The sequence below is a fragment of the Spinacia oleracea genome, chromosome 1 (genome assembly GCF_020520425.1).
Source record: "Spinacia oleracea cultivar Varoflay chromosome 1, BTI_SOV_V1, whole genome shotgun sequence".
Taxonomy (NCBI): domain Eukaryota; kingdom Viridiplantae; phylum Streptophyta; class Magnoliopsida; order Caryophyllales; family Amaranthaceae; genus Spinacia; species Spinacia oleracea.
In genome coordinates this window covers 45,785,318-45,799,358 of record NC_079487.1, presented here as the reverse complement: position 1 = coordinate 45,799,358, position 14,041 = coordinate 45,785,318, and positions in this window count along the sequence as shown.

Genomic DNA, 14,041 nt, shown 5'->3' with positions numbered 1-14,041 from the left:
AACTCCTCACCAAACCACGCCCACCTCCATCCTGGCACCCGCTAAGACCCACAAAAGGGCAATGAAACTTCTCCACGGAAGCTGCCATATCAAAGCACTTCAACCGCACTGAAAACTGAAACGGAACTCACCGAAACTGCCACTGCCACTGCTGGTAACTTCCAAACTACAAACACCACTGACCACCCCGCAATGACCACCACAACTGACACGCAACTTCCTAACACCAAACACTGCAACTGAGCCGCAAAGTTCCAAACACCCAACACCTACACTGCCACAAAAACAAAGCAAACAAGACAGCCTCTCAAGCACAACAACGCACACCGCTGCCGGACACCACTGAACGGCGCTTCAGAACTCGCGAACACCACTGAACGGCGCTGACTAGAGAGAACCGTTGCGAACAACCCTAGTGACCCTGTATAACCGTTGCGAACACCGCTGACTTGTGACCCAGTATAACCGTCGCGAACACCACGGACCTGATGAATAGAAACGCCTTGTCGAACCAGTATAACCGTCGCCAAACACCCCTTGTCAAACCTGTATCCACGTCATCATTATTATTATTATTATTATTATTATTATTATTATTATTATTATTATTATTATTATTATTATTATTATTATTATTATTATTATTATTATGCTATAGTACGGGATCTCTAGCATATGTTGAGCCTATTGATTATTGCCGGAGTGCATTGTTTATTCTACCAAGGGGTAGAATATGTTTAGAGAGTCTATGTGAATTGAACTAAGGACAATTCGTGCTAAGGGCACACCCCGCTTGTTAATGGGCAATGTCGGGTTATCTCAAACAGTGTTTTTGAGAAGGAACAATGGGAGTAATTTCACTTGAGTCTATGTTTGATCACAAGTCCTAAAGGATTAAAATGAAGTGTCATTGTTGAGTTGTTTAATTGTTTAATTGTTTGCATGTTATGTCTTGTGTAGAGTCTTGAGTCGCCTTGATCATAACATACTAATTAACGTAAAGTGTAACCCGAATGAGCTTCAAAACTCTCGGAACGTATATACCTTGAGTATGAATAATGGGGGGAGTCTGGTCCGAGAACTTGTACTCCTTGAATGATACAAGTCGTTGTTTCATTCTTTTGTTTTAGGCCGTTGTGCATTGGAATTCCGTCAGTATGGTCCGACTGTCGGTAGGAGTCCGACTTGTTGTTGTTTGGTGTATGGTGGGCTCCCATCACCCTTTTCTTTCCTTTTGAGGATACTTTATTTTACCCGTTTGAAGCTACTTTCTTTATTAAACTGTGAGTCAAGAGTCGTGTCAATTGTCGAGTCTTGTCTCCATGTTTATTTGTTTATTAAATGGTTTTTGCATGTGGATTATTAATTCGTCGAGTGAAGCATGTTAGGATAGAATGTTATTCTAGCTTGTTCGTACTCAGCTTTTGCTAACTTCGTGCTTCATGTCTTTTTGTCATGGCCTTTGCCTTAATGACCCTATGATGATCCATCAATTGCATTTGCGTTGTTGGGGAGTAGAATTTTAATAAAGCAGGTTTGTAGAGATAACTTGCGGGAGAAGTTATCATGGGATTCATGTTGAGAGCTTATTTCTTCCGTATTTTATAAACTCTATTTATAGTCATGACTACTACTTATAGTTAATGGATTTTGAAATATTTAATACTTTGGTTTTGGGCCTTGATGGTTCCAGTTTGTTTTAATGACCATTAACTATTTAATTTGTTTTGTAAGTTAGTTAAATTCCGCTGCGTAATTCTGGTAAATAGCCTTAGCCGTTATCACGGTGGCGGTAATATCTTGGTAATTCCTTTGTTTTAACTTGCAAAATGTTTTAGAAAAAGCAAGGAATTATTAGGGTGTTACACCAACATCTTACCGCATACCATTCAATTGGTTCACACAATGCCAAGCAGTTATCAATGTATAGCACAACCGACTGAATTTCAGAATCATAACTAAGTTTAAAAGAAGCTCAAGAGAGTCAAATAAAGCCCGAACATAGTTTGAAAGTCAATTGCACAATGCAGGGCATAAAGACATATGAATGCAAGAGAGAATGCAACTAATTTGAACAATAACACTATGAAAACAATACATTTTTTTCATTGCACGTAAACTCCCACCCCTAATGGATGGCACAAAGCGTACAACACCTAAAAAACACTATACTAGAAAGCAATAAAGATAGATATCCCTCTCCCAAGCTAAACAAAACACAGTGCCCTCACTGTGAAAATAGCAACAAAATAACTCAAACAAGGGAGAGAGATGGAAAGTGCTCACTCATTATGAGCCTCGTCGGCCGAGTAAGACTCGGTAGGACTGTCGACAGTAGAAGCGGTGTGGCCAGAAGCTTTAAACTGACGACACAAAGAGCCAATCTCCATTCCTATTGCCTCAACCTTCTTGTCAAGGCCATCAAAGTTAGCCTTGATATCCTTTGAGAACTGAGTAAAGCAATCTAGGAGCGTTCGGAACGCTTCCATGGTGACTGGGGCAGAGCTCGGGGTCGCAAAATCATGCACCTCAGGTGGATATGAGGGCTCATGCTCCGAAGTAGTTGTATCTGAAGGAAATAATGCCCTTGGTCCAAGTATGCATTCAATGTTAAGTCTAATAAATGCGGTTCAGTATTAATTAACAAGTTAATAATTCAGTGAGATCAAGTGAGCTGAATGCCTGGCTAGAGGCCGCTTCAGTTCAAGTGGAATTAATGATATTAATCCACAGCTTACTCTTGACTGAACCCGTAGGGTCACACAAATAGTACGTAAACGGATCAAGTATTTAATGGCATTAAATACTCCATCTATGGATATTCGGAATCGACGGATCTTGGTTCCAGTGGGAGCTGAGATCGTCAAAGGCAAGCAAATGAATACTCCGGAAACGATGATATTGCCGGAAACGGAAATATGGATCGTATCGGAAATATAAATATTATCCAAGTCGTAGATGTTGCCGGAAACGGAAACATGGTACGTATCGGAAAATATTATCGGAAATAGAAATATTGCCGGAATCGGAAATATTGCCGGAAACGGAAATATTGTCTGAATCGGAAATATTATCGGAATCGGAAAATAATTCCGGAAACGGAAATATTAAATATTTGTTCGAAACGGAAATTAATTCCGGAATCGGAAATATTAAATATTGTTCGTATCGGAAATGAATTCCGGAATCGAGAATTTAATCGGAAGCGCATCGTACGAATTAGCATCGGACGAGGCCTGCCAGACGAAGGCCCAGCACAAAGCCGGGGCCATCGCCCAGCAAGCCAAGCGCAACAACCACATGCCAAGCATGCGACAGGCCCAGCCGAAGCTTGGGCGCGCGCGCGGGGCTGTGACGAGTGGGCTGGCGCTGTGCGTGGGCCGCAAGGCCTGCGTGCGGTGCTAGCGTATTACTCGAAGTGTGTTACTCGAATCCTAAAGCGTATAGAATTCGTTTAATGATTAAATTCCTAATCCTAAAAGATAAATTAATTAAATAAGAGTTCCACTAGGATTCTAATTTAATTAATTCGTATCCTAGTAGGATTCCAATTCTCTTTCCATACCCCTATAAATATGTGGCCTGGGTTCACAATTTATAACGAGTTTTCAAGTATTCAAAGTGAGTTTTTGAGAGAAAAATTCAGTCACACATTTGCCTAAAAGTGCCGAAAATAATAGTACCTTAAGGGCGATTCTAGTTGTTCAATCTTAAGGCGGATCCGGACGTGCTGTGGACTATCTACGGAGGGACGACACTTGGAGTCCTAAAGACTTGTTCTTGTTCGGTTCGGGCGCAGCTAGGGAAGGCACGCAACGAAGAGTATGCATCTAAACTATGCTAAATGATTATGTGTAAATAATATGTATTCCTGGCTTAATGGTTGTTTCCGCATGATTTATGAATTGTCATATGTATCATAACCTAACAGTGGTATCACGAGCCTCTTATTATTTTCATAATCTAAATTGCATGAACATGGTTAAATATTACAAATTTGCAAGAATTAAAAGGGGTGATTAATTTTCGTAATTGTTAATTAATTGCAAATTGCGTTTATTTAATTATACGTACGCAGTTTTTCGGCAGTTTCTTCGTTACTCATCAAAATCGAGTGATTTTTGTGTCAATTCCGCATGTAAAAGGCATTCTAAAATTTTGACAAAAAGAAATTTTTTCGGCCGAACCCAGAATTCCCAAATTCGAAGCCTACCTATGACATTTCGAAGGTTTTAGTTTTTCGAATGCAAAATTTCGTAAATTTAAGATGTTAAATTAAATATTTGCAATTCTTGTTGGTAAATCTTGAATTTTTGATTGACCTACTGTATATGTTTAACAAGTTTGAATGCCTAGCCTTGTTAATTATGCAATCTAATTTGTAATTATGATTAATTTGTTGAAAATTAGAATAATTTAGAATTAATTTGATTTTCATAATTAATTATAATTTAATTAGATACCTATGATTAAAAACCACCATAAAAATTGTAAATTTATGATAAATTTTAAATTTTTATGACCTAGGCTTGAATCCATGTTAATCGGAAATCAATTGAATAATAAATTTTCGATTTTTCGCCCTAAAATTATGAAATTAATATTATTTATTAATTTGTCATTAATTTTAAATATAAATTTTTTAAATTTTATGCGATTCGTTCATATAACTTGCACGCACAAAGCAATGGACGCTACGTGTTACCCTTAAGGGGTGTTGTATAGTGCGGGCATGTGACGACGAGCAAGGGAGCTCGTCGCCCATGCGGCACGAATGCAATGAGCAAGGGCATGGTGCACGAGCACAAGGCAGCAGCCCTGCCTTGTGTCGTGGGCTATGAGCAATGGACGAATGGGCATGGGCGAAGGCAAGGCACGGCAGTCGCGTGTGGGCAGCAAGCGAGCTGCGCCACAACGCGCACTGCCTCGCGCGCAGCGAGCGCAAGCTCACGTGCAACGAGTGCTGCGCCCAGCGTCGATGCCGTGCGCAGCGAGCGCTGGCTCGCACCAAGCGAGCGCGCACAGCATGCGCCGGCGAGTGCACGAAGCGAGCGCTGGCCCGCGTGCAGCGAGCGCTAGCGAGCGAACGCAGCGAGCGATGGCTCGCGTGCATCGAGCGCTGGCGCGCGCGCAGCGAGCACATGCTCGCGTGCATCGAGCGCTGGCGCACGCGCAGCGAGCACCAGCTCGCGCGATGGCTTGCGAAGGGTAGAAGCAGCAGCTATGCGACGCAGCGCATGGGCTGCGCGCACATGGCCAGCGATGGCTGTGTGCGTGTGGCCCATGGGCGTGTGATGCGTAGGGTGTTTGCGTTGCGATTAATTCGTTTTGAAATTTTAATTTGAAATTTTAAGTTTACATAATTTTAATTAATTTTAAAATTAATAATTTAAATTATTTTCTTGGATTTTAATTTTGAATATTATAATTATAATAAATTTTATTTATTCTAATTATTTTACTAAAATTAAAATCATGAATTAATTTAAATACGACTGAAATTGAATAAATTTTTTTTTTTTTTGGATTCAATTATAAATTTATATAAGCTTTAAATTTTAATTAAATTTGTATGTTTCCGGTTAGACTAGAAATACATTTTTATGTTTAAAATTAGTAAAGCATATGAATTTATTGGTTTAAGTGGGAGCGCTTTTAGTCATAAACTCTTGATTAGGTCCACAAATTCTTAAGGTTAAAACAACTTGATTAGAATTAATAAGGACTGAATAATTGGTAGATTATTGGTGCCCTTGATTAATTGCTGCAAATGTTTACGTGATGCATAATGTGTTTTACTAACCAGCTATGTGGGCCATTCATGATAATGAATGGGTGAATGGTATATATTGTATATGTACTGTTTTGCAGGTTATGAAGTGACTAGTATGGCCCAAATAGGATAGAAAATATGGTCTGCGTACCATTAATTTGAATGTAATTGGTCTAAAGTACCAAAGTTTTTTTTCAATTCAAATATGGTCTGCGTACCATTAAATAGTTGTAATTAGTTTTAATTATAGTTTATCCTATTTGAAGAGAATGGTGCCTCCCACGGAGATTTTCAAGACGGACTTTGAAGTTAAAGCTTCAAGATGAAGTCGGGCCATACTAGATCACATTTATCTTATGCATGTTTTAAGTTATTTATTGCTTTTAAATATGTCTTAAAATGCATGAGATCAAAAGCTTGATTATGTTGCATGATTAAGGATTTTAGTTCACTTAAAATCTAACCAACATAGTAAGAGCCTTAAGTTCCAAACTTAAAAATTGAGTTAAAAGGTGCCATGCCAAAATATACACTTGCTTGGATATCCTTTACATCAATCTAGTAATAGTTTTCGCTCAGCGAGGTGTTACTTATTGGTCCTAAAGGGGAAAGGTACACAAATAATTGTGAGTACATGTTAGTTTTGGTGAAACTCAACGATATAAGTAAGGAGTCCTTTTATGTCGTGGCAAAATCGATAGGTTTACCTAATAAGTTCTTAGACGTACCTATCAACCAAGAGTAGTTTCTAGACTATTAGCAAAAGGCTTTTGCTTACCTAAAATGTTTTAGAATTGAGTCGACAAACTGCGCTTAATTCTTCAATGGTTTTAGGGTCTTGGAATCATTTTATTCACACCTGCCGGAACAATAAAATCGAATAAAATGCTAATAACTTGTTTGAATTGCATGGTTGCTTTAATTTCAAGTTATTATTCATGATAAATGTTTAGACTTTTCATGCTCTAATGTATGTTTTAATTATTGTTTATAATTAAATATCTTGCACTGCAATAAATCCTTTTAGAAAGGTAACAGTAAATTTCCTCGATTGGTAGTGAATCCAAGAACGATTCACGGAAAAGAGAGAAAGTGAGCAATTTAAAATGTACGTTTCTTATATCGACTTTTATGGTTGTTTTCAAATATCAAAATCGAATGGCAAACCAATTGGTGCTTGTGAATTCAAAATACAATGTAGTTTTGAGATCATAAAGCATTGAGTTTAAACGCTCAGCCTTACCAATGGTTAACAACCTAATATCTTTGTCCATTTATTTCTCGAATGAGTCTAGTCCCTAGACATTCGAATAGATCGATACTTAGAGAACTTTAGAAGCTTCTGGTAAGATCATCTAGTTGAAACAAAATATTCAACATAAATTAAAATGGTAAAGAACCTTGTTGGTGACATTGGACATGTCTAACAAAGTATAAAAGTCAACACTAAAGAATTCAATTCTTAAGACTATAAGAAAGGGTACAAGAAATAGGAAAACAAAGGAACATATGAAAGGAATTTACGATTCCGTTTCTACCTATAAGTTTATGTTTAAAGAGAAGTGACATAGCAATCAAACTTCCTTGGTATCATATACCGCTTGAGGTTCTTACTTCGGTGATAACTCAAACAATGGAAGCTAGGATACACTAATGACCTACAAGTGGGAAATGAAGCATGGCAATGCTACATTAGTTGTAGGGTCATCTAGTTTGTTTTAAGTCCTTTCAAAGGCTGGAACTTAATGGCTATTTTGTTCCATAATCAACATACCTAAATTTCTGTTTTCAAACACACAAAGACTCACATTCAGAAGAACAAAAACAATGTTTGTTTGTTTATTTGAATGAAATGGTCATTTAAGGGTTGAGTCAATATGCTTGATTAAAACAAACAACTCTTTAAAGAACTTTACTAGGTTCAAATCAACCCCTTGATTTGAGTTCCACTAATCTTTGGCATTGTTGCTTAGACCATATCAATAAGTTAACATTCAAAAGTTCTATTTTGATGGAATTTTGAAAGTTGATTGATTTCTAGATCATTCAAGACAACTAGTCTTACTTGTTGAAAGTAACAAAAGATATGAACTATTGTTAGAACGCCTAGACAATAGAGTTCAAAGCTAAAGAAAGGTTTTATGACTTTATTATTTCACACAGATTTGAGTAAATATAGGTTTATTTACTCAATGTGATATAAGTTTGAATCTGTTTGGCTAGTTCAAAGATTCAGAAATATAAATCCCACTTGGTAAGAAATCATAAAGATCTAGGTTAGATCATGTTGATGATTACTTAAATCAAGAATGATCATCAATGATTGTGTAGTAAAATTCACAATCTAGCTCCATAAGATATGGCATATCTAAGTTGGAATGATCGAAGTCGATTAGTACTTGATTCGATCAATGATGGATCATAAAGACTTTTCCTTTAATTTCTAAAACAAAATGCTCAACTACCACCAAACTAAACTAAATTCGTCAAAGCTATAGAAAAGAAATTTCAGAATATCTTTTCGATAATATATATCTAGAGAGTTGCTAAACTCAGTGGGAGCTTAGTGTTTGTTATTCAACAAACTAAGGCCCAAGTATAGATATATGTTTCATTGTGATTTATTCAAATGAGACACAAGGGTATTGTTTCTACCACGAATTTTTGAGAACATAATGTTTGTTTGCTCGAAATGATGTCCTTTTGGAGATTCGTTTCCAAAATGACAAGTGGGAGAAAATAGACCTCGAAAGTCTTCGAGGCGAACAACAAACATAAACGGACATTCCGGAGGCTTTTCGAAGTGCTTCAGAAAATCCGAACTTATCCTTTAAAGACTTTAGAAGTGGCTTTAAAGAATAGACATCTCTTAGAAGACTTTACAAGTGCTTCAAGGAGAACAGAATATTCAAAGGACTTTCAAGTGGCTATTGATATTCTATTGTTTGATGTTCTATACCCAAGTAGGCATAGAGTTCAAGTCACTGAAACTATGAGATTCTTCTATTAAATAGTGAAGAATCATGGAGTTCAGGTCACTGAAGCTATGCGATTCTTCTATTAGATAGTGAAGAAACCTACAACTTGCAGTCAAACTATTATCATGTAGATTAATGAGTTTGTGACTTGTAAGAAAGCTATGACGAAACCCAGATTCCCTAAAATGGTTAGAGGCCATATATAGACTCAAATGTTTTAAATGGTTAGAGGCCATAAAACATACTCAATGTTTTGATGACAAAATTGAAATTTTGTTGATTTGCAAGAATAGTTTCACACCTATTGGTTGCAAGTTTGTTTTACGGATAAAAACCATCAAACATGGAATTGTGTTCACACACAAAGCTAGATTAGTTGCTAAAGGTTACAAGATAATTCATGGCATGGATTGTGTTGAAACCTCATGCATAATCGTGATGCTCAAGTCTATAACTCAAGCAATGATTGCATATTGGTACATATGACAATTGGATGACAAAACGTATTCCTCAATCAAATGTTGGAAGAAAACTATGTACATGGCATGTCATAGGATTTGTGGATCCAAATAAATGCTTGAAAAGGAATGCTAACTTATGAAATCTAAGTACAGATTTAAGCAAGCAATTGGGAATTGGAACTGTATTTTAGTGAAGCTAATAAGCATTTTAGTTTCATAAAATATACATGATTCTTATAGATATATAAGAAGTTTAGTGGGAGTACGTAAAACTTATTTGGTCCTATGTGTATCACACATATCTCTCTATTGTGAAATAACATTCAAATGCTAATGACTTAGGTTTGAAATTATTCATCAATGATGGACCAAGGCGAAACTTAGTACATACTGGGTATTAAGATCTATTTACAAAGATCTTATGATATTGTTTAGTAATGGCATTTACTAAATCAAACACGAAAGACTCCATTGGAGATATTCGATCCATATGAATAAATCTAAGTAATGAATGTTTGAACTAAGTATAAGCATTTACTAAGTTAAACATCAAAGAATCTAATGAGATTCTTCACCTATATTATATGTCAAAGAATTTAGTTGGATTCAGTATCTACTGTAACTGAATGAGCTAAAGTTACATGAATAGAATTCAATTGGGAATTATTCTGCAAAAGAATTTATCATGTATATAATATAATATGAGGATCGCCAAAACGTATCGTATGACTTTAGGCATGACGAACATATACCAATCTCTATTGATCTAAGTGAAGATCAACTAGATTGAGATCAAGAATACTTATGGTACTTGAAAAGGTACATAGGAATAGTTCTTGATTCAAGGAAATAAAGATATGCTAAATATTGATGCTACACGCATAAACACTGGCAAAGGATCAAGCAAGACCCTTTGGAGTTAACCATTGATAAGGACGAGCTATAGAGCATCGTGTTTTGAAATGGAAACATGGATTGGAGACCATGAGTTGTTGCGTGGGATATTAAAATATTAATTTCTAAGTTCTAAGATATAGTTGGAAAGTCTTCCGCATATCTGTGAACTGCTTGGATAAGTAAATCCAAACAAAGCATCACTAGCAACCTATACAGTTGAAGTAAAAGTACTTATTGCCTAAGAAGCAATAAAATAGAGTTGTTTATATTAAATAGTTCTTCATTGAACTTGGGTGGATCACATGTCTGCTAACTTGATGGTTCTTCATTGCAAAATGCGTAGAACCACTATTTAAGTAAGAAAGACTAGATCACATAATAAACAAACTCAAAAGATCTTATCATCATATCTCGAAAATCATTCGATGAAAAGGATATTAAGATTGGCAAAGCATGATTACTAAACCTATGCAACAAGTGAGAAGCAACACTCACATTGTAGCACTGGAAATCAAACATAGCTTTGAAATTCCATGAACTGTTTTAAAGATGGGTTTAAGGCCCATGGTTGTAAAACATTGGGGTTGAACATTTATCATATATGAAATGTATTTTCATATTCCATTTAATCTTGGTTTAGTATTAAATGATGAGTCCCTTTAATTTGACGATATATTCAAGATAGACTGTCAGGACCAGTCCTGTGACTAAGAAATGTCTATCAAGTGAACTTGAATGTCAAAGGTTGAAAATGGTCCCTAGTCGGAGTTTTCTATAAAATTGGACGCATAGAAAATGTTAGACGACTAGAATGCAAGATGACTAGTAGTTCTGTTTCTTGAACTATGTGGACATGGCAATGTCATAATCATTTGCATAGATACTTACTTTGGGAAGACTAGTATCGGACAAGACCTATGAAACTTTACTGTAAGAGATGAAAATCTGTCATAAGTAAATTTCATTAAAATGATTAGACACTAAATCCTCAATACCTGAGTGATTTGAGATTACTTGTTTGAGAACTGGTTGCTTTGACGTTGACCAGCCGTCGCACCGTAAAAGGAGGCTATAAAGGCAACACTCAGGTAATCACCTATCAAACGAAGTCTAATCTCAAGATCGCAAGATTGGGATTGTCCTCCCATAAATCGGGATGAGATGCTTAAAAGTTGTACAAGGCCACTCGGAGAGCTAGAAACTGTGAAATGCATGGCCGTGCTCGGATGAATCATAGGCTATGATTATCTGTTTATTTGATCAGTTGAACTCTGAAACCGAGGAACACCTCTGGACATAATAAGGATGACAACTCTTACCTTATGTTCAAGAGCAAGCATCGAGCGACAAAGGAATTAGGAAATGCACACTTGTCCTTAAGGACAAGTGGGAGACTGAAGGAAATAATGCCCTTGGTCCAAGTATGCATTCAATGTTAAGTCTAATAAATGCGGTTCAGTATTAATTAACAAGTTAATAATTCAGTGAGATCAAGTGAGCTGAATGCCTGGCTAGAGGCCGCTTCAGTTCAAGTGGAATTAATGATACTAATCCACAGTTTACTCTTGACTGAACCCGTAGGGTCACACAAATAGTACGTAAACGGATCAAGTATTTAATGGCATTAAATACTCCATCTATGGATATTCGGAATCGACGGATCTTGGTTTCAGTGGGAGCTGAGATCGTCAAAGGCAAGCAAATGAATACTCCGGAAACGATGATATTGCCGGAAACAATATCATCGTTTCCGGAGTATTCATTTCTTGCCTGTGACGATCTCAGCTCCCACTGAAACCAAGATCCGTCGATTCCGAATATCCATAGATGGAGTATTTAATGCCATTAAATACTTGATCCGTTTACGTACTATTTGTGTGACCCTACAGGTTCAGTCAAGAGTAAGCTGTGGATTAATATCATTAATTCCACTTGAACTGAAGCGGCCTCTAGCTAGGCATTCAGCTCACTTGATCTCACTGAATTATTAACTTGTTAATTAATACTGAACCGCATTTATTAGACTTAACATAGAATGCATACTTGGACCAAGGGCATTATTTCCTTCAATATAAATATTATCCAAGTCGTAGATGTTGCCGGAAACGGAAACATGGTACGTATCGGAAATATTATCGGAAATAGAAATATTGCCGGAATCGGAAATATTGCCGGAAACGGAAATATTGTCTGAATCGGAAATATTATCGGAATCGGAAAATAATTCCGGAAACGGAAATATTAAATATTTGTTCGAAACGGAAATTAATTCCGGAATCGGAAATATTAAATATTGTTCGTATCGGAAATGAATTCCGGAATCGAGAATTTAATCGGAAGCGCATCGTACCAATTAGCATCGGACGAGGCCTGCCAGACGAAGGCCCAGCACAAAGCCGGGGCCATCGCCCACCAAGCCAAGCGCAACAACCACACGCCAAGCATGCGACCAGGCCCAGCGCAAAAGCCAGGCCCAGCCGAAGCTTGGGCGCGCGCGCGGGGCTGCGACGAGTGGGCTGGCGCTGTGCGTGGGCCGCAAGGCCTGCGTGCGGTGCTAGCGTATTACTCGAAGTGTGTTACTCGAATCCTAAAGCGTATAGAATTCGTTTAATGATTAAATTCCTAATCCTAAAAGATAAATTAATTAAATAAGAGTTCCACTAGGATTCTAATTTAATTAATTCGTATCCTAGTAGGATTCCGATTCTCTTTCCATACCCCTATAAATATGTGGCCTGGGTTCACAATTTATAACGAGTTTTCAAGTATTCAAAGTGAGTTTTTGAGAGAAAAATTCAGTCACACATTTGCCTAAAAGTGCCGAAAATAATAGTACCTTAAGGGCGATTCTAGTTGGTCAATCTTAAGGCGGATCCGGACGTGCTGTGGACTATCTACGGAGGGACGACACTTGGAGTCCTAAAGACTTGTTCTTGTTCGGTGCGGGCGCAGCTAGGGAAGGCACGCAACGAAGAGTATGCATCTAAACTATGCTAAATGATTATGTGTAAATAATATGTATTCCTGGCTTAATGGTTGTTTCCGCATGATTTATGAATTTTCATATGTATCATAACCTAACAGTATCATGTTGCCGGAGATCGAAGCTTGCTTGCATAGTGGCCGTTTTGTTGGTAATAGGGGTGAACAACAAAGCATTAGGCAAACTCAACCGTGTAGCGGGATTAGGGAGAAGTGAATAAGGGACCTTGCATGCGGCCTCCGTTGCTGCTTTAATATACCACATATATGTGCTAGTTCCAAATGCCGATAACCAGTCGAATTTTTCCAACCTTTGATGAGTAAGGGAAGCCATGTTTTTCAACGGTGAAAAAGAAGACAAGGGGACTCCGACATGTTCGGCTTAGAGAGTGAAAAAACTCCCTATAGTGATGTTTTCCTTCTTCTTTTGGAGCTCTTGAATGAACGCATCAATGAGGAACTTCCCAAAGTCAAGTTGACCCATTTTCTCCTTGTCACCATGCACAAACCACCATAGCATCTGGAAATCTTTAGTTGTGAGATTACCCAGATCTTTCCTTGCATAAAGCACCTGTGTGATGATCCGATGCCAAAGACGAATAGACGAATTCACAAAGGAGAAGGCCTTTGAGATACCAACTCTCCAATCATCCCGACCCGTCACCTCCTTCTAAAAGGCCTTGGAAAAGAATTGATGACCATTCTTGTCTCCGTCGAAGGACTCAAACTCCGTAGGACCGATGGTCCCATCACATGGCCATCCAAAAATCTCATTGACCTCCGTCGAAGTCATAGTCCTTTCCACCCCATCAAGGTAAAAAAATATGTCACCTGTCTCTGAAACAACCTCAATAGAAGCAAGAAATTCAATCACCAATTCCGGATAAGCCTCGACTTTCAAATTGATAACCTTGGACCATCCATATTTGCTTGTAAGACCTTGCAAGCAA